This window comes from Prionailurus viverrinus, chromosome D1, assembly GCF_022837055.1.
Source record: "Prionailurus viverrinus isolate Anna chromosome D1, UM_Priviv_1.0, whole genome shotgun sequence".
NCBI lineage: Eukaryota > Metazoa > Chordata > Mammalia > Carnivora > Felidae > Prionailurus > Prionailurus viverrinus.
The window spans coordinates 3,881,633-3,904,520 of NC_062570.1; the positions used below are offsets into that span (position 1 = coordinate 3,881,633).

The 22,888-nt window shown below is 39.4% G+C and overlaps 1 protein-coding gene and 1 pseudogene across 4 annotated transcripts in view; both read left to right on the top strand.

Moving 5' to 3' along the window:
• The window catches only part of GRIA4 (glutamate ionotropic receptor AMPA type subunit 4), a 396,844-nt gene that overhangs the window by 92,891 nt on the left and 281,065 nt on the right, over positions 1-22,888 (top strand). The gene's annotated exons all lie outside the window — the stretch shown is intronic.
• Positions 3,112-22,888, top strand: part of LOC125147188 (60 kDa heat shock protein, mitochondrial-like) — a 51,315-nt pseudogene continuing 31,538 nt past the window's right edge.

The following is a 22,888-nucleotide window of genomic DNA, read 5'->3' on the forward strand; positions in this document are numbered from 1 at the left end:
ATAGTGCTGCTATAAACATTGGGGTGCATGTGTCCCTTTAAAACAGCATGAGCTGTTTGCAAATAGTTGTTGTACAAAGTCATTATATCATCCTTGTGGGCTTCCTACAGGCACTCAGAATGTATGAAAAAGAAGTTTGTGTACTAAAGTTGTGTCACATTTGATAATAGAAGCACTCTGTAGTTTGCAAGATACTACTTCTTACTAACATGTAATGTACTGAAATGCTCGCATCTGGTAAGGACTTTTCAAGTATATTTTATCCTGCATAAAATGCAGTATCTGAGAGATAAAAGGGTAGCATTTTCCTGCTAACATATTTCATATTCTAAAATAACTATTGTTTATATTTTCTAACATAATTATTACTTTATTATTTTCTGGAACAAATAATTAAAAAAAAAGCCTTCAGAACACAGTGAGTGACTTTTTGATGATGTGTGAAAAGGCACTTAAAGGTAGTTATTAACCTGTGTTGGGACACAGCATCCCTCTGAAAAGCCGATAAAAGCCATAAGCTCTCTCTCTTCTGCTCCAGAAAAATGCTCAGATGCACATATGCTCACCTGCAATTTTTTTTGCCTACAATTTAGGCCTCTTATGTTTCACTCAAGAAAAATAGGTTAAGAAACCCTAGGCTGAAATCAGCCTGAAAAGAGTGTGGACTCAGCCAGCCAAGAGGTAGGATAAAGTGTAAGGAAGGCCAGCATATTCCAGATGGTCAGGAAGCCTGGGCTTCGGAAAAGAATGCACCGTGCTTTATGAACCTCTGTGAAATACTCCCTAACTTGAACGCTCCCTAACACGATGATTTGAATTGTCTGGAATCAAAACACCTGTGCTCATTCATTCATCGACACGTTCAGCTGGCCGCTCTGCTGGAGGATGGGGGCTGGGTGTGAATGGGTTATCATTGTAGACGAGGTGATTCCTCTGCGTTTCTCACATTCCAGAAATAGGGAAATACCATTCTAGAAATCACGTATCATTCTAGAGATAAGGAAAGTGAATCCATCTCTTTATAGAAGTTTCTGCTAATGTGGCACTGATTTTATACCCAGCAGCCATTTTTCATTTATCACAACTCTTGATTTGATGTGCAGACACATGAAGTTTTTAGTGAATGGTAGAGCCGTAAAATGTAATTTAATTAGGTTACTATTAGGTTACTATAATGAAAATTATTCACGTGACATGTACTCCGTGCAGTAATGGTATAAGGTGACGGTTGGAAGCTTCCTAACAGTGCCCCAAATAGGATGAATATTTTTATGTAGAAATTTAGAGAAAAACGTGGCATCTCTTAATTTGCCTGAAATCTTTCCTGTGCGTAGGGAAGCCTCAAATTAGGATAACAGTCCTGCGGCTATAGTAGAGCTCAGGTAGGGGTGGAGGTAATTTTAATCCTTGATGCCATTCATTGAGACTCAGACTTGAGTCTGTTTCCCTAGTAACGTAGAACTGCTCACAATAAAACACCAAGGGGAGACTTTGATCAAATCAATGTGCAAGTAATTGCGGCCTCGAGTGCACTGCAGTGAAACCGAGGAAAAGTTCTTGTGTCTCATGTGTCGGGAAACCAGAGAGAATATGCACAGTCACCTCGGAAATGAGGGGACAGCACTGTGTGCATATGGTGCCATTGTCGGTCATTCTCGGTGATGACCCTGGATGCTCATGACGATGCACGTGCAGGCGTGGTGGAAAGACTGCTCTCTGAACCACGGGCCCTCTCCCTGAGCACATGCCGTGGTGATTCTTTGATTTTGCAGCTGCCACCACTATTCACAGAACATGCTGCCGTTTAACGGGCATCCATTTAGATGGGAAGTCGATCCCAAATCTTCACACAAAAGAGCCACCCAGTCTCTGAATATGCTGTGTCACTTCAGTCTGTCTGTGCCCGCGTCTCCTAACTTCCTCCCGGCTGCAGTGTATTATCTGAGGGTATATACACAGCTTCCTCCCAGTACACTTGTCCTCATTTCTACTCTTGATTAATGCTGAAATCGTCAAGACTTATGTTTTCATGAATATCATTTCAACTCGGGGCACATAGTTTCTCTTGATGTAGCCGTTCCCTCGGGAAACCTTTCCTGAAGACCCTTTCCATGGGCTACATGTGCAGGATGGACCGGGGAAAAGACCAGCAGCATCCCTTTGGGTGCTCCAAACTTGCTATTTGATTTTCAAGAGAACCTATGAGCAAGGTTGCTAGAATAACTCAGGAAATAACTCAGGACGAGATCGTATCACATGACCGTAATGACCTATGAGCATGACCATGACTTCAGGTATCATCCACCTTCTGGGTCATTTGGGAATGGACACAACATTGGTATCTGTTGCTCTTCCGGTTTTCAAGCAGTGTTTCGTTTTTCCTAAGCCACTCTACCAGAAGTAATATTATAACTTTTTCTTTATATTGACACCTTCGACTGTCTACCTCTTTTAGCTCCTGTATTTAAGAATACACTCCTTGAGGGCAAAATCTATGCTCATTCATCTCCGTTTTCCTTCCTAGAGATTGCACAGGACCCTAGCGTATATATCGTGAAGGCACAATAAAATTTCTTGCTGTTCCATGAGTGTGGGAGTATGTTCCTGCTTTGATCCTGCAGAGCCTCTGCCCTTGCTAATCCTTCGGTTGGAGACATTTGTCCCATGGATATCCACACGATGCACTCCCTCAACCCTTCGCCCGGTTGGAACATCATCTCATCAGACAGGCTCATCATAACCACCCTAGTTACCTTAGAAATGGCACAGCTGTCCACCACAGCCCACACCTGACATTCTTCGTACCCTGATTTATCATTCTTCATCACATTTTTCACCATCTGGCATATTAATCGTCTTCCATCACCAAAAGCTCTGTGAAGGCACAAGCTTTGTTTTATTCACTGTTTTATTCCCCATGCCTGGAACAGTGCTTAGGAGCTAGTGGGACACTCGATAAATGTTTGCTGAGTGAATGAATGGATGAATGCTGTAAATCCGTGCGTGTCATATACTGCCTAACAAAGCACGGAGATGTGATAGTTTATTATATGACGCTGGCGTTACAGGGGGAGTGCAGGGAGCTGCTTCTAGAAGCGTCCCTCTGAGATGATGATACAGCTCGCAGCGGCAGAAGCATTTTTGACAACCATCGACCTGATGTGACGCATTAATTATATAACTGCAGACAAAGAGAGAGAAAAGAATCCACTCATTTTTGGTATAACTCTTGAGTCTTAGGTAGGTTCCAGAATTTTCCCACACGGCCTTCCCCTTCTCTACGTAGTGAGACAGTTGCTTTGGCAATTGCAGGCTGATGCCAGGCATGTCTTGTGAAGCCAGAGTACATCACTCCTATTACTAGTTTCACCCCCTTGTGGCCCAATTCCGTGCCTCCCTTTTAAGCTTCCCTGCCAGCAAAGGTGTGCAAATCCCATGTGACAATTACTTAGATGCTGACAACTTTTCAATGAATACATTTACCTACATGTCCAGGTCAGGGCTGGGCTACCCTCCTTGACAACCTACCCCTAAAATCCAAGCGTTCACAGTGACAAATCAGCTCTGTCCTCAAACCGTCCTCTTCTTTCAATTCCCACTGACATTAAATTAGTTTGGGCCCCCCTCACGTCTTATGTAGACAAATGCATTAATTACCTCCTCACTGACTTTCCTGCCTCTGGTCTGGCTCGTCTGCAGTGCATTCTCCTAACAACACAAAAATGTAAATCTATATCAGCGTCTCTGAAGATAAATCTTCAGAGCTAAGTCCAATTCTTGAGCCTGGCATGAGGCAACACGCATGAATAGACACCTGCTCATTTTCCAGCCTCCCAACTACCCCAGATCCCTTTGAGTTCCAGTCATTTTGAGTTACCTAGAAAATCCCTGAAGCAGTTACATTCTGTGTTGACCCTGGACTTTGTGCATGTTATTCCCTGCCCTTTGTAAAAGTCCTCTCCCACTTTTTACTAGAGTTTATTCCCATTTCTGATTTCACATTGAAGACTGCCTTATCCAGAGATTTCCTAACCCCCTGAGGCTGAATTAGGGATCTTTTACCCTGCACATTTGTCATACTGTGCTCATCCCTAAGCGCTAAGGGCTGAGAACACGCAGTGCTGAAATGCTTCTCTTTTAAAAATAAATTTTTTAGGGATGCCTGGGTGGCTCAGTCAGTTAAGTGTCTGACTTTGGCTCAGATCATGGTCTCATGATTCGTGAGTTCGAGCCCCATGTCAGGCTCTGTGCCGCAGCTCAGAGCCTGGAGCCTGCTTTGGATTCCATGTCTCCTCTCTCTGCCCCTTTCTCGCTCTCTCTCTCAAAAATAAATAAACACCAAAAAAAAATTAAAAGTAAATTTTTAATGTTTTATTATTTTTGAAAGAGATGGAGAGAGAGCAGGGTAGGGGCAGAGACAGGGAGACACCGAATCTGAAGGAGGCTCCAGGCTCTGAGCTGTCAGCACAGAGCCCAACGCGGGACTTGAGTGCACAAACCGTGAGATCGTGATCTGAGCTGAAGTTGGATACTTAAATGACTCAGCCACCCAGGGGCGCTTGAAGTGCTTTTCTTACTTTCCTCTTTACCCACTGGACTGCAAATATACCTTCTGAGCTTGACACAGTGCTAGGCACACAGTAAATGTTCAGTATTATGTGTTCAATGAGTTAGTTCTTAATCACAATGAAAGGGTGTTTATATGCATGGAGATAGTGCGGGATAAGTGTCCATATTTTACCTGCTTAGAAGTCACTTTTGGAAGTTCACAGATCCTTCAAGACAATTAGAGGCTTTACAATATGTACCTGTGTGATTTTAAAGTAAAGCGTTGATCTCAAGGCAGTATGTATCCATTCCATGTCCATCAAGAATTCCATTCCATTATTAAAGACAGTGTGTGTGTTCGTATGAATAGGAAATGAAGTTTATTTAAGGTATTGGCTGGTACTTCCAGCAGGTGTGAGCAAACAATTTTTAACCTCCTTGAATGCAATTAAATAGTGTGGGGAAATCATTGATTAAGATTGCACCTTCTCTTAGCCTCTTCCCCCTGAAAAGTGTTAATTGTTGGATGTGTGACAGCACCTGAAAATGAACAAATTAATAAGCTTACTACACATTCTGACCTGATACTATGGAACTTAAAGATGACTTCCCCTAAAATTGGGGTATGACTTAAAACTATAAACTCTTGGGGCACCTGGTGGCTCAGTTGGTTAAGTGCCTGACTTTGGTTCAGGTTATGATCTCATGGTTCATGAGATCAAGCCCCACGTCAGGCTCTCTGCTGTCAGCCCAGAGCCTTCTTGAGATTCTCTCTCTCCTTCTCTCTCTGCCCCTCCCCACTTGTATGTGTGCGTGCTCTTTCTCTCTCTGTCAATAAATAAATAAATAAATAAATACACACATAAACAACTTTTAAAAAACTACACATTTTCTTATTTATATTTTTCCTGAAGAGTAAATATTTGAGCACAGATATATATTAATTTTTACATAGCCACTTAACATTCTTATGTGAATACTCTTTCTACTCATTGGAGAAAAGTTAACTTATCATTACACCTTCAAAGATAAACTACAAGTTCCAATTAATTAAATGGAAAATAAATGGAAAATAGAATTGAATATCCAAATATTGAGATGAATCTGGAGCACTCCAAGAAAATACAAAGATAAATGGATAAATATAATTGTAATATAATTTTATTTTACTTATTTTTTAGAATATGTTTTTAATGTTTATTTATGTTTGAGAGAGAAAGAGAGAGAGACAGTGCTTGAGTGAGGAAGGGGCAGAGAGAGAGGGAGACACAGAATCTGAAGCAGGCTCCAGGCTCCGAGCTGTCAGCACAGAGCTCCACATGGGGCTCGAATCCGTGAGCCGGGAGATCATGACCTGAGCCAAAGTCACTCAACCGACTGAGCCCCCCAGGAGCCCCAGATAATTTTAAATGCATGTGTATATATACTTACAAAACCAAACAAAAATAATAGTGATCATAAAGATAATAGGAAAACCAAAGAATGAGGAAAATGTAAAACTAATGGCTGGTGGAAAGGGAATGGAAAAAAACTCATACGATAAAATAGTTTTTAGGTATTAACAAATCGCAGTACTAAGAATACATAACACACATAGTGTTTTCTAACAGTGAGAGATCATTGACATACAGCCTTGTGTATTGTAGGGTGTGGCCCATGTTGGTTTGATACACTCCTATATTGCAGTATTATTACCACCATAGCACTCACTACGTACAACCTCTGTCATGTCTCATCATTACCATTTCCTTTTTATGATTGGAACAACTACTTAAACTCTCTTAGCAGCTTTGAAATGTACAATACTAAATTGTTTATAATCCCCATTCTCTGCCTCGTGTCTCTAGGAATTACGTATCTACTGGTTGCAAGTTTATATCCTTAAACAATATTCCCCCAATTTTTCCACCCTCAACCCCCTTGTAACCACCATTCTATTTTCTGTTTTTGAGTTTGTTTGTTTCTTTACTTGTTTAGATTGCATATATATGTGATATCATACAGTATTTGTCTTTCTCTGACTAGTCTCGTTCAGCATAATCCTTTTTAAGTCTGTCCATGTTGTTGCAATGGTAGGATTTCTTTCTTCTTCATGACTGAATATTATTTCACTATATGTATATACCACATCTTCTTTATCCATTTATCTGTTGATGGATACTTTGGTTGTTTCCATATCTTAGATATTATGAATAATGCTGCAAAACTATGGGAGTGTACACATCTCTTCTTTGTCCTGTTTTCATTTCCTTTCCGTATACAGGCATACCTCGGAGGTATTGTGGGTTCATTTCCAGACCACCACGATAAAGCAAGTCAAATAAATATTTTGGTTTCCCAATACATATAAAAGTTATGTTTATGCTATACTGTAGTCTATTGAGTGTGCAATAGCATTATGTCTAAAAAGCAATGTGCATATCTTAATTTTAAAAGACTTTTATTCCTAAAAATTGTTAACCACCATCTTAGCTTTCCGTGAGTGAGAATCTTTTTGCTGGTGGAGGGTCTTGCCTGATGCTGAGGACTGCTGACCCTTCAGGGTGGTGCTGCTGAAGGCTGAGGTGGCCGTGGAAATTTCTTCAAATAAGACAGCAGTGAAGCTTGTGCCCCATTGATTGGTGGTTCCTTTTATGAACATTTCTCTATAGAATGCAGGTCTGTTTGATATATTTTACCCACAGCAGAACTTCTTTCAGAATTAATCTCTCTTCTCAACTTCTTTTTTTTTTTTTTTTTTTTTTTTTTTTTTTTTTTTTTTTTTTAAATTTTTTTTTTTTCAACGTTTATTTATTTTTGGGACAGAGAGAGACAGAGCATGAACAGGGGAGGGGCAGAGAGAGAGGGAGACACAGAATCGGAAACAGGCTCCAGGCTCCGAGCCATCAGCCCAGAGCCGGACGCGGGGCTCGAACTCACGGACCGCGAGATCGTGACCTGGCTGAAGTCGGACGCTTAACCGACTGCGCCACCCAGGCGCCCCTCTTCTCAACTTCTGCTGCTGTTTCATCAACTTAGTTAATGTCATATTCTAAATCATTGGTTGTCATCTCAACAGTCTTCACAGCATCCTCACCAATAGATTCCATCTCAGGAAGCCACTTGCTTTGCTTGTCCATAAGAAGCAATGCCTCGTCTGCTGACGTTTTATCACGAGATTGAAGCAATTCAGTCACATCTTGAGGCCCCACTTCTCATTCTCCTTTTCTTGCTGTTCCCACCACATCTGCAGTGACTTCCTCCACGTAAGTCTTGAATCCCTCCAAGTCGTCCATGAGGGTTGGAATCCACTTCTTCCAAACTCATGTTAATGTTGACATTTTGACCATGAAACATGAATGTTTTTATTGACATCAAGACAAGTGAATCCTTTCCAGAACATTTTCTATTTACATTGCCCAGACACATCAGAGGAATCACTGTCTATGGCAACTATAGCCTTACAAAATGTATTTCTTAAACAACAGAACTTGAAAGTTGAAATTACTTCTCGACCCATGGGCTGCAGAATGGGTGTTGTCTTAGCATGTATGAAAACCACATTGATGTCATTGGACATCTCCATCAAAGCTCTTGGGTGACCAGGTGCATTGTCAATCAGCAATAACATTTTGAAAGGGGTCTTTTCTGAGTACTGGATCCTAATAATGGGCTTAAAATATTCAGTTAAATGATGTTGTAAACAAATGTGCTGTCATCTATGCTTTGTGGCTCCATTTATAGAAGAGAGGCACAGTAGATTGAACATTATCCTGGAGGGGACTAGGATTTTCAGAGTGGAACATGACCATAGGCTTCAACACTGAGTCACCAGCTGCGTTAACCCTTAACAAGAGAGTCAGCCTGTCCTGTGAAGCTCTGAGGCCAGGCATTGACTTCTCTCTAGCTAGGAGAGTTCTAGAAGGCATCTTCTCCTTAGAGAAGGCTGTTCCATCTACATCAAAACTCTTTTGTCTAGCGTAGTCCCCTTCATTAGTTCCCTTAGCTGGGCCTTTTGAATAACAACTCACCGTAGGCTCTACATCAGCATTTGCTGCTTCACCTGCACTTTTATGTTGCAAAGATGGCTCCTTTCCTTAAACCTCACAAACCAGCCTCTGCTCGCTTCACACTTTTCTTCTGCAACTTCTTCTCTCTCGGTCCTCACATAACTGAAGAGAGTTAGGGCCTTGCTCTGGATTAGGCTTTGGCTGAAGGGAATGTTGTGGCTGGTTCTTCTTCTATCCAGACCACTAGAACTTTCTCTATATCAGTAAAAAGGCTGATTTTTTTTTAATCATTTCTGTGTTCATTGAAGTAGCACTTTTCATTTTCTTCAAGAACTTTCTCTTGTTCTTCACAACCTGGCTAACTAACTGTGTGGCACTAGAGGCCTAGCTTTTGGCCCATCTTGGCTCTCTATATGCCCCCCTCCCTGAGCATAATCGTCTCTAGCTTCTGATTGAATGTGAGAAATGTGATTCTTCCTTGCACTTGAACACTTAGATGCCACTGTAGGGTTAACTGGCCTAATTTCAATATTGCTATGTCTCAGGAATAGGGAGGCCTGAGGAGAGAGAGAGAGAAATGAGGGAATGGGTAGAGCAATCAACACGAGCATCAAGGAGCCAGGACCAACATTAAAGGGGTTTCCATGGTTTTTTTCTAGGAGTTTTACAGTATCAGATCTTATGTTTATATCTCTAATCCATTTTGAGAAAATTTTTCAGTGTGGTGTAACATCAGGGTTCAGTTTCAAGCTTTCAGGAATAGGGAGGCCTGAGGAGAGAGAGAGAAATGAGAAATGAGTAGAGCAATCAACACGAGCGTCAAGAAGCCAAGACCGACGTTAAAGACGTTTCCATGTTTTTTTTCTAGGAGTTCTACAGTATCAGATCTTATGTTTATATCTCTAACCCATTTTGAGAAAATTTTTCAGTGTGGTGTAATATCAGGGTTCAGTTTAAAGCTTTTCCATGTGGTTATGAGTTTTCCCAGCACCATTTGTTACAGAGATTATCCTTTCCCATTGAGTGTTCCTGCCTTCCTTGTCAAATACTAGTTGACAATAGATGGAGGAGTTTATTTCTGGGCTCTTGATTCTGTTCCATTGGCCTATGGTATGAAATCAACAAGTGTGATGCCTCTAGCTTTGTTATTTCTCATGATTGTTTTGGCTCTTTGGGGTCTTTTGTGGATTCATACAAATTTTAAGAGAGTTTTCTTTCTTTTCCTATGGAAAATCCCATTGGACTTTTGATAGAAATTGCATGGAACCTATAGATGTCTTTGAGTACTATGTGCCTCTTAACAACATTATTTTTTCTGGTCCACATCACAGGGTATTTTTCCATTTATTTGTGTCTTCTTCAAGTCATGTTGTTTTCATTATACACCTCTTTCCTGACATTGGTTAAATTTATTCCTAAATACTTTATTGTTTTTGAGGCTGTTGTGAATGTCATAGTGTCTTAATTTCTTTTTCAGATGTTTTGTTATTATTGTATAATTGTTAGTGCTCCTGATTTCTGTATGTTTATTTCATACACGATACTGATTCATTTATATTGATTGTTTAATAGGAATTATTTTGTAGGTTATAATCTCTTAATATACGGCTGCTTTCAGGATTCTCTCTGTATCTTTGGTTATTGGCAGTTTCGTTATCATGTGTCTTAGGGAAGGTTGTTTGCGTTGAGATAATAAGGTGATCTATTAGCTTTACGAAGTTGGATGCCCGATTCTGTCCCAAGGCTTGGGAGGTTGTGAGATATTATTTCTTTAAATAAATGTTCAGCCTCCTTTACCCTCTCTTGTTTTGGATCCCTGATTACCCTAATATTTGTTCTTTTTTTTTTCAATGTTTATTTTTGAGAGAGAGAGAGCATGCAGAGGAGGGGCAGAGAGAGAGGGAGACACAGAATCTGAAGCAGCCTGCAGGCTCTGAGCTGTCAGCACAGAGTCTGATGTGGGGCTCGAACTCACAAACCTGAGTTTGAGAGATCATGACCTGAGCCGAAGTCAGACGCCTAACCGACTGAGCCACCCAGGCGCCCCAATATTTGTTCTTTTGATGAAATCCCATAGATCACATAGATATTCTCTTTTCTACATTATTCTTTGTTCTCCTCTAAATGATTTATTTACAAACTCCTACCCTCAGAGTTGCCTCTTCTGTCTTCCAGTTGTTATGCTCACTGCAGATGCATTTTAAATTTCATTCATTGCATTCTTCAGCTCCAGAATTTCTGCATTTTTTTTTTGTGATTTTGTTGAATTGCCTTTCTGAGTTTCCTTGTAGCTCACTGAGTTTTTCAAAAACAACTAGTATGAATTCTTTTTTTTTAATTTTTAATGTTTATTTTTGAGAGAGAGAGAGACAGACAGACAGAGACAGAGACAGAGTGTGAGTAGGAGAGGGGCAGAGAGAGAGGGAGACACAGAATCTGAAGCAGGCTCCAGGCTCTGAGCTGTCAGCACAGAGCCCAACGCGGGGCTCGAACTCACAGACCGTGAGATCACGACCTGAGCCAAAGTTGGGTGCTCTACCTACTCAGCCACCCAGGCACCCCAGCTATTTTGAATTCTTTATCAGCTAGTTCATAAAATGTCATTACCTTGAGCTCAGTTATTGGAGAATTATTATCTTTTGATGATAACATTCCTTCTTGGTTTTTCATGTTTCTTGTATTTTTAACACTGCTGCCTTTGCATCTGAAGTAGCAAAATTCTCTCCTAGTTGCCTCTAGGTAGGGAGGGGTATTCTGTTCAATGGTGCTGTTATTACCTGGGGTTTTCAGTCTTTGTAAGGGTAATTCCACTCTTCTTGCTCCCTCTTGTGGCACAGTTCTTTTTTTTTTTTAAGTTTATTTATTTATTTTGAGAGAGAGACAATGAGTAGGGAAGGGGCAAAGAGAGAGGGAGAGAGAGAATCCCAAACAGGCTTCACACTGTCAGTGCAGAGCCCAACATGGGGCTCAAAATCACGAACCGTGAGATCATGACCCAAGCCAAAATCACGAGTCAGAGGCTTAACTGGCTGAACCACCCTGGCGCCCCTGGCAGAATTCTAAATTAGTTTTTATGTCTTTTATGTCTTTGTTATGTATTCTCCCACCTAGCTACTAGAAAGCTCTCTGTAATTTTCCAGAAGGTGGCACTGTAGCTCAAATTTGTGATTTCTCCGTTGCCCACAGACCCTGGCCTGCTTTGGGCCTCTCAGCTGCTGTACTTAGGGGCGCACCCAAAGAGCCTACTCAGTGTGTGAGTAAAACTTGGGGCATTGAGGGTGCCTGCAGACCAGGTAGAGAGACCCTCAGGTGAGGGACATCCAGGGGCTCATGGGAGGGCTTCCTCCTGAAGTCCTGAAGAAGCAGGAACTGCATCTCCTCCATGCTCATTCATACTCTTACCTGCCTCTTTGCAGATCTCCTCCCTTCCCCCAGTCACAGAGGTCCTGTCTCAGTTTTCCGGGTGCTGCTGGAGAGAATGGGCAGTCACTCACCACTCTCCTTTTCTTCACTAGAAGGGGTCACCATCACCTGATAGTACAGTTCCATGCATTGTTGCTGTGTGTGTGTGGGGGGGGGGGGGTGGTTCTTCTTACTATTTCCACAGCATCCACACTCACATATATGTGTTTTCTCCAAACGCATGAGAAGCCAGACTTCTGGGATTCCTCTCTCAACCGTGGCCGCCCATGTCTTCACTCTCCAGGTTTCTTTCCTGACCTTGACTGGAGGGGCTAGGGCAGGTGCTCTGCTCTTCAAGCTCTATAGCCTGAGCGGGGAGGGGGCAAAGGCCCCATAGAAAGAAAAGTGGCCAGTGTGGTTAAAGCCCACAAAGTGGCCATCTGTGAGGGCCAGAAGATGGGGGACTGGGTGGGCCTCATTAGGAATTCGGTCTTCATCTTAATAAATGCAGAAGCTTTTCAAAATCTTTGAAAGAAAATGAACAAATTTACATTTTTTAGAGATAACTCTGGATCCAATGTAGAGAGAGCATTGGAGGAGGACATGGGTATTTGCTAAGAGTTTCTCAAGCAGCCTAAGAAAGATGTGGATGAGTGGGGGGAAAAAGCCCTATAAAAACTCCAACAAAGAAGATGAAGTATTTAAGTGATAAGAAACTTCATGAAGAAAATTTTAAAACAAAACTGAAAGACACAGGAGAGGACTTGAACAGGTGGACAGACATCTCCTTTTCTTGTATTAGATTATGCAATGTTATAAAAATTTTAGTTCTTCCTAAATTAATTTATAAACGTAACTCAGTCCTTATCAAAACACGAGCAGTTGGGGTGTGGGTGTGTGTGTGTGTGTGTGTGTGTGTGTGTGTGTGTGTGTGTGATATAAGACAAATTGATAATCAAGTTCATATGGAAAAACATTTAAGAAGAAGCAGGAAAACACTGAAAAAGAAAATCTATGAGAAGCTATGAGGCCCTCCCCCTCCCCTGGATATAAAGGTATAAAGGTGTACTTCAAAGTACCCATAATTAAATTAGTGTGGCACTGACACATAAGCAGACAGTGAGGCCAGGGGAACAGAGTAGAAAACCCAGAAATAGATCTAAGTACGTAAGGAACATATTCTATGATACAGCTACTCTCTTTGGGTTATTACTGGGACACAGATGGGCTTTTTTTTTATGTTTTTTTTTATGTTTACTTATTTTTTTTTAATGTTTACTTATTTTTGAGAGAGAGAGAGAGAGAGAATGAGCAGGGGAGGGGCAGAGAAAGAGGGAGACACAGATCTCAAAGCAGGCTCCACGCTATGCACTGTTAGCACAGAGTCTGATGCAGCACTTGAACTCAAGACCTGCAAGATCATGACCTGAGCTCAAGTCGGAGGCTTAACCAGCTGAACCAACCATGCACCCCAGATGGACTTTTTAAGTAATGGTTGTAGAACATCTGAGTAACCATTTGGAAAAAAATTTTTGATACAGTTCTTATAAGATATACCAGAGTAAACTCCAGAGATCAAGAATTTAAACATAAAAAATGAAAACATGTAAGAACTAGAAGAAAACAGGGATAAATGTCTTCACAATATCATAGATAATTGATAAACTAGAATAAAATATTTGTAGCATGTAACACAAAGAGCTAATAATCTCCATGTATTAAGAACTCTTAAAATCAAAGAAAAAGAAACTGAAAACAATGGAAAATATGAAATAGACATCAGCACAAACTCACACATATTAAAAAGATAAAAATGGCCCTTAAGTATAATATCTTTTCAAGTTCAAACATACTTAGAAAAATACAAATTAAAATAATGTCATTTCTCAGTGATCAGATGGGTAAAAATTAAAAAGTATGACAACATATCCTCTTGGTGAGGCTGTGGCTAAACAGGGAGTGTCCTATATTATTAGTGAGAATGTAAACTGGCACAGTCCTTCTGGTGGAAGTTTAATAACAGAACTTTATATGTGTGTATGGTTTAATCAAGCACTCCCACTACTAGGAATCTGTTCTGAAAGATACTCCTCGAATACTATATTTACACAAGGTTCTTCCCTGCAGGGTTATTTGATTTGTATCATACCAGAAGCAATTAAATTGCCCATACACAGGATAGTGTTTGATTAAAGTATGATGCATCCACAAAGTAGAGTACCAAGAAACTGAAAAAGAATGAAGACCTGAATGAAATAATATGGGGACATTTCCAAGACTTATTGTTAACATTCAAAACAAAAATATGCATGGTGCATGCAGATTGCCAGGCCTGGGCCACGAGGAAAGGGATGGAAGCCACTGGGTGACACAGACAGTGACATAGCGCAGAGAGGGGGCACGGATTGATTGCTCTGTGTGCTGAGCACTGCCTCCCTTGCCTCTTCAGGTGCACGCCCACAGCCTCACCAGGTGAGGCCACTGTGCAGGCAATGGTTCCTCATCTCACTCAGGGCTTATGCCAAAGATGTAAAATTTGGTGCAGGTATCTGAGCCTTAATGCTTTGAGCTGATGCTGAAGTGATGATTAGCAATTGTTAGTGAGTGAGTAGTCCCAGAGTATCAGTCTCAATTGACTTAAAGGATAAAGATAACAATGTGTGGACTCTACTTGTTCAAGATGTTGCCACTAACACAAAGGAAAAGACCAGAGATCCCCCACCACTGCTACCACATCAGTATCCTCTCTTGCCAAGGAAGGCTTGGAGGTTAGCCAAGGTGCTAATCTAGTCGAAATTAGGAAAGGAGTGGTGTTAGCTGTAGATGCTGTGATTGATGAATTTAAGAAGCAGTTCAAACCTGTGTTGCGCCCCAGAGAAATCACTTAGGTTGCTATTATTTCTGCAAGCCAAGAAATGAGCAATATCATTGAAAGGAAGGATGTAAAGACACCAAAAGATGGGAAACACTGAATAATGAATTATAAATTACTGGATTGCAGTTTGATTATGTTTCTTCATACTTAGTATACATCAGAAGCTCAGAAATGTGAATGCCTGTGTTCTATTGGGTGAAAAGAAAATGTCTGGTGTCTACTCCATTATACCTGCAGTTGAAATTGTCAATGCTTATTGTAAGCCCTTCATAATAATTACTGAAGATGTTAATGGAGAAGCTCTAAATACACCCATTTTGAATAGTCTAAAACTTGGTTTTCAGATTATAGCAGTCAAATCTCCAGGTTTTGGTGACAATGGAAAAACCTACTTAGACACATGGCTATTGATGCTGGTGGTTCAGTGTTCAGAGAAGAAAGGTTGACCCTAAATCTTGATGCTCAGTCACACACTTAGAAAAAGTTGGATAGAGATGTCATTGTGACCAAAAATTAGCCAGTGTGCTCGAAGGGAAAAGATAACAGACTCAAATTGAAAAATCTATTCAAGAAATCATTGAGCATTTACATATCATAACTGGTAATTATGAAAAGGAAAAATTGAATGAATATCTTGAAAAACTTCTAGATCGAGTAGCTCTGCTGCAGGTTGGTGGGACAAGTGATGTGGAAGTGAATGAAAAGAAAGACCTGCATATGCCCTCAATACTACATGTAAGCTGTTGAAGAAGGCGTTGTTCTGGGAGGGGGTTGTGTTATTCTTCAGTGCATTCCAGCCTGAGACTTGCTAATTCCAGCTAATGAAGATATTTTCAATGATACAGAAATTACTAAAAGAACACTCAAAATTCTTGCAAACAGGGTGTGTGGGTGGCTCAGTCAGTTAAGTGTCCAACTCTTGATTTCAGCTCAGGTCATGATGTCATGGTTCATGGGATACAGCCATGCATCGGGCTCTGCTTTGACAGCATGGAGCCTGCTTGGGATTCTGTCTCTCTGTCTCTCTCTGTCTCTGTCTCTCTGTCTCTCTCAAAATAAATAAAGAAATAAACGTTTAAAAATATTCTTACAAAGGTCATTACTAAGAAAGTAGTTGTTGTAGGATCATTGATAGTTGAGATAATTATGCTAAGTTTCTCAAAAGTTGGTTCTGATACTCTCCTTGGAGATTTTGTGAATGTGATGGAGAAATGAATCATTGATCCAACCAAGTTAATAAGAACTGTTTTATCGGGTGCTGAAGAGAAGGACCATGGAACAGGTGGAATGGTCAGGGAGGATATGTTCTACTTTCTAGAATAGTGCTTCACCATTACTAATAAACTATGACAGGGTGCTTAAGGCAATGTTTCTCACCAGTAATTTTAGAGAAGTCAGTTAAAGAAGTTGAAAAGGCTGGCTGATGTTAAGAAATTCAATATACCCATAGTTACTAGTTTCATTTAACAATATAGAATGATCTATCACTGCCATTGTCCATGCCTACAGATAATTTATTTTGTATTGTTAAATACAAGGCTATTTGTACATTCACCAAAAAAAAATGAACAAACAAGAAATACACTGTGAAGGTGTCTATAATGTGCTATTCTTTATGTAATGAAAAAGGGAGAATGAGAAAATACACATTTATCCACTAATGTCTTCAAAAGAAATATAGAAAAATAAACCAGAAACTAATGAGATCGGTTGCCAACATAAGTTGGGTAGGAATGGCAGTTCAAGAATGTGAACAGAATGAAACTTCTCTTCGTTTTCTGTATAGCACTGTCTTTTAGGACATACCCCAAAACATAAATAAATAAAACCGACCAGGATGTGGGGGAACCCAAAATAGAATACAAAAAAATAACAAGTTTACCTGACGGTGTTATAAATGAATGACATAACTATATCGAAGGGGGTAGAGAAGACAATAATTAAGTGATGTGAGGGACAATATTTTGATTGCATACCATATGCAAATATATCCCCACCACATACACTATTTTGTGTAAATTTGTTTTTAACAAACGTATTGACTAGAGATTCTGAAATACTATGTGCATACTAAGATTTAGCAGATAGGTAAATATATTGTAGGTAATAAGAGCCGGGTTACAAATAAGAAAAGGGGAAATGCTAGAAAGAGCCCTAAAATTGGACGTGTAAGTATGAACCCATGGCTTCAATATATATACAGAACCTTAGGTATAGAAATAGTTATAATATGTATGTGTGTGTTGAGTGTCCATACATGTGTTTCCTAGCTCTGTCTACTGAGAGGATCTGGAGGCAAGAATATTCCAGGGGCAATGAAGACACCTGGCATCCAGATCTTAATTCCTGAATAGCATTCTACAATTAAAGGACAATGACTTTTAGAAACATGGGTGATTACAGGGGCACCTGGGTGGCTCAGTCAGTTAAGCATCTGACTTCAGCTCAAGTCATGATCTTGTGATTCGTGAGTTCAAGCCCCGCATCAGGCTCTGTGCTGACAGCTCAGAGTCTGGAGCCTGCTTTGGATTCTGTGTCACCCTCTCTCTCTGCCCCTCCCCCACTCATGCTCGGTCTCTCTCTGTCTCTCAAAAAATAAATAAACATTAAAAAAAAAGAAAAAAGGATGGTAACAGGGCTAAAACAGATAAAATATAGGATGAGGCAAGATCATCTTGTATCAGAAAGCAAGGAAATGTTTATAAAATCATTGGGTAAAGCATGAGGCAAAGGATTCAGTAGCCAACTTACAAAAGCTACCAATGGCCAAAATCTGGGACAATGTGAACAAAACAACAAAGAACAAGTAATGGTCATAAGGTTAGACAACCAAAGAATAAGTAAATATCCATGAGTCCCAAATGATGTCAACAGTAAAGAACTGAATAAATAAGTAAATAGGGGAGAAGAGACAGCCCTTGTCTACAATATAGTTGCAATGAATAATGTAGAAGAAAGGATGCAAACAGAAAATCACGGGTAAGCAAACAATATGGTAATTGTTGCAGGAAAGAATTATTGATGGATGCTAAAACTAATAGGTGAAGCTATGATAAGAAACAGGATATCTGAGTTGTCTCTAAGTATTTCTCCACAAAATACTTCTTAATAATTGAGGGGGGGAAATGCAACTTGCCCCTGGAGAAATCTGGCGGACACCATCTTATCCCAGTGACTGAAGTTGACATCACCAGTTATTAAGACCTGCCAGCATCATGTACCTCTACCCTGTGGAAGGCACAAGGGTACAGCATTTCTTCTGTGGTATTTCTGCCACATGTGACAACATCAGACCCTGAAATTAGGAAGCATTGTAAAAGACACAGGGAGGGACGGAAAAGGACAGCTGTTGAGGGTGCTTTGGGTTACGATACCAACAGTGGAGGTAGAGGTGAGAGAAATGAACTGTAAGAAAAATAGCAAGTCAACAAAACTTGATAAAACAGGATTTAAAGTGGTGTATTCTAAAAAAAATTTTTTTAATGTTTTATTTATTTTTGAAACAGAGAGAGACAGAGCATGAACGGGGGAGGGTCAGAGAGAGGGAGACACAGAATCTGAAGCAGGCTCCAGGCTCTGAGATGTCAGCACAGAGCCCAATGTGGGGCTCAAACTCACGGACCGTGAGATCATGACCTGAGCCTAGGACGCTTAACCGACTGAGCCACCCAAGCACCCCTAGGTGGTGTATTCTAGAGAGTGAAGGAGATTTAAAGAAAGTCACCCATGGTAATGACCTACAATCCTATTTAGACATGTGGTTTGTAACTCTGTGGGATTTTTAACAAAGTTCCCCAAGATATGAATTGTAAATGACATCTTTTTAACTAATTAGGCCTTTTTATTTGGTATGTTAAATTGCTTGGGAAGCACTGTCAAGCAAATTATGATAAGCTTTAGGTTATGTTTTTTGGGTAGATGCTGTAGCCGTTCTAGAAATCCTATGAAATTCCTAAAGTTTTAATATGTTCTGGTGTGGAGTCATCACTTGACATTCTAGTTATTACAGTGTTATGTGTCACAGAAAAAGAGATAAAAGAAAGACACCCCAATTTGTGGGCTGCACAACAGGTGGATAATCTTGCCATTTATTAACCAGAGCAGGAGACCAAGTTTTAGTGAGAATCATCCTCTGACTTGGAAAGACTGTTGATTTATTAATACTTCCCTCTAAAACATATAGCACATCTTTACCGATGATGTATTTTATTTATTTTATTTTGTACTTTATTTTATCTTATCTTATCTTATTTTATTTTATTTTATTTTATTTTATTTTATTTTATTTTATTGTTTACCAGATGTAGCCACGGGGAAGCTAGTTTTTGACTGACAAATTTCACACTGGCAGGCCAGCTCACCTTGGAATACTTACCTTCCTGAGATGTGGGACCAATAGATACGCAGTCCTGTTCTCCCTGGTTTACTCTTGGTAGTAAATTCTTGCTCTTTGTAACTTTAGGGATCTGTAGGAGGCAGTGCTGGCCTTGATTATGTCATGGACAAGACCTATAAAATGAGTTGTGGCTCAGAGTACTAATATCAGAAAAATCTCTGACCCCTGAGCCCACTACCTCAAAAAGTTTTCTATTTGAAACTGGCAAAAGGAATGTGGAACAATATAAAAATACTCCAAAGGAAACATTTTGAAATTTTGAAAAAAGTCATGAATGATTAAACTGTATAAATCAGGAAATGTTTTATGGCTTTACAAGAAAGCTTTTCTAATCACGCTTTTTAATGCTTTTATTTTCTATAATAAGAAAAGCATAATCATGGCAAAGATACACCATCGTAGTAGATAAAGCAGAAATAGTGTTTTATTCCAGTTAGGATGCTTTTGCTAAAGTCTGATTCTTTAATATTTGGGTCTGGGAAATAATGGGCAAAATTATGAAGAGGTCCATTTACATCTTATTTCGCAAAGTTTACACTTAATTATAATGTCATTTTGGGAGATAATTAAAACAAAATTCATCATGTCAACTAATCTAAAGTTAGCTTACTTTTTATTCTGTGCACATAGGAAATATTTACAGGTACCTCTCATGCATTACTATGCTGCAGTATCTGGAGACGGAGAATAGGTCTTAGACCCATTAGACATGGGTTCAAATTCCAGGGCGACTAGTTAGTCAAAAACAAGTCTGCAGACCTTGAATATGGGCACAAATATAAGCCTCTTTTTTCTAGGGAAAAAAAATGGAGTAGAAGACTCACCTCATAGGATTCTTAGAGAATTATTTGAATTCTTGCAATGCTGACTATTGTAAACTGTATACTCTGTATGTGGATTTTTCTTTTACAGCAAATGAGTGGATTAAGTTTAGCTGATAGTGAACACATATGTAGGTTATATTTTCATTTTTCTTTGTCATTATTTAGGAAAGCAAAAACTAAGTAATCAGTACTGAGATCTCATAATTATTTGTCAGAAAACATCTTTTTCTTGACCACATTGTGAAATGAACATCAAATAATCTATTTATTTGAAGATCATAAATCCCAATATATGGAGCCATTGCTGAAGCACACAGAATCATCCCCACAACATACAAAATATATCTCATGTGTGTAACTCAAATGTGTTCACTTTGGTTCAAAGCTGCATTCAAAGATAAAATTATAAAGAGATGAAAAAATTGTTCCTTTTGTGTGATACAGCATATGCATGTTTTAGTTTGCCCAAACTTTTGCTCATGTTATAGAACTTAATTTATATGGAGCTTATCTATATACACCATTTGGGAAATAATCTGAAAATGAACAAAATAACAGCCATTCTTTGGAAACAAAATACTCTTCTTTCACTATTACGTGGAAGGTGATATAGGGAAGGGAAGAGAGGTTGTTTCAGAGAAGTAAACCTTGGTTAGCATGTTCCTTGGCTTAGACGTAAGAAGGCAATCTTGTTGCTACATTTCTAAGATGTGGCTCCTGTCCTTAGGGTTTGGAACCAGACCGGACCAGGTAGGTCTTGAGGGCTCCCTGCCCTCTGGACGAGGCAGTTTACCACAGCCTGGGATATTGGGCAAACTATGAAAACCTCTGTAAGTGGCTGTTTTACCATCTGAAAATGGGCATACCACAATACTTACTTTGCAAAGTTGTGAAAATTAAATGTAAACTATTGTGAAAATAACTGGCAAGAAATAAATGTAAGGGCTTCTTTTCCTTTATCGCAGCATTTTTTAATTTAGTATATTTATTACTTTTTAATTTTTATTGGAGTATAGTTGAGCTGCAATGTTACATTAGTCCCAGGTGTACAACATAGTGATTCAACTTCTGTGTACATTATGTTGTACTCTGAAGTGTAGCTACTACCTGTCACAGCATTTTTTTTGAGAAGATTCAATTTTTAAATACATAAATTTTAGAGGTTACATATCATTGCATTGATATAAACAGTCATTTTTATGAGTAATTAAAAAAATGGGTTCACTTGACTCTCATTTTTCAAGAAAGCCAATCTCACCAAATGAATACATATTTTGGTGTATGTATCTCCATGGCCAACATCTTGACATTGGAGAGGAGGATGGATTTTTCCCTCCATGATGAAGAACTGGAATATCTAATTCATGTTAAACTGTCAAAAGCAGATTGTCTAGATACAGAAAAAAACCCTTCAGATAGTGAAGACAAACACAAGCAAAGTATAAAGATCTATAGCTATATTCTTATCCATGCTTTGTCAGCCTTTTTGTTTACTAACATTTTAATCGTATTTGGGATGAGAAAATATGACAGCAATGGAAAAGGGATAAATGATGCAAAACTTCCCACCACCTGCTTTAAAATTACAATGTCAATTCATGTTTACTTCCCAATAAAAAAAAATTATACCAACCCAAATAGCCAGTTCTGTTTGTTGAGCATAATTTTTTAAAAATCACATCATTTGGTCTCTTTACCACATATAGTGTATCTTTTTTTTTTTAAGTTTATTTGTTTTCTGAGAGAGAGCATGCAAGTGGGGCAGGGGTAGAGAGAGAGGGGGACAGAGGATCTGAAGCAGGCTCCATGCTGACAGCAGAGAGCCCACTGTGGGGCTGGAACTCATGAACTGTGAGATCATGACCTGAGCCGAAGGCTGACGCTTAACTGACTGATCCACCCAGGCACCCCAAGTGAATCTTTTTAATATAGACTTGTTCTTTCCTTTTATTTTTAGGGGTTTATGATTCTTTCTTTTTTTGTTGAAGTATTTCTGATGTACATGTTATTTTAGTTTCAGATTATAACATAATGATTCAGCATTTTATACACTACAAAATGCTCTCCACGATGTCTGGTTATCATCTGTCACCATGCAAAGTTATTACAGCATTATTGACTGTATTCCCTATGTTGTACTTTATTTTCCCTGTGTCTTATTTATTTTATAACTGGAAATTTGTATCTCTTAATCCTCATCACTTATTTCACCCATTCCCTACTCCCTTCCCCTCTGGCAACCACCAGTTCATTCTCTGTATTTATGAGTCTGTTTCTATGTTGTTTTGTTTGTTTCTTGTGTTTTTTAGATGCCACAAATAAGTGAAATCATATATTATCTATCTTTCTTTATCCGACTTATTCACCTAGCATATTACCTTCAATATACATCCCTCTGGGTTGTCACAAATGACAGGATCTCCTTCTTTTTTATAGCTGAATAATATTACCTTGTATATTAACACCACATCTTCCTATTCCGTTCATCTATCCACGGACACTTGGGCTGCTGCCATATCTTGGATGTTGTAAATAATGCTTCAGTGAACATACAGGTGCATATGTCTTTGAGAACTAATGTTTTTGAGGGTTTTTTGGATAAATATCCAGTAGTGGAATCGCTGGATCATATGGTAGTTCTATTTTTACTTTTTGAGGAACCTCCATACTGTTCTCCACAGTGGCTGCCTCAGTTGACATTCCCACCAGCAGTGCCTAAGGATTCCCTTTTAACCACTTCCTACCTGACCCTTGCTGTCTCTTGTCTTCTTGATACTAGCCCTCCTGACAGGTGTGAAGTGGTATATCTCATTGCGGTTTTGATTTGCCTTTCCCTCAAAATTAGTGATGTTGA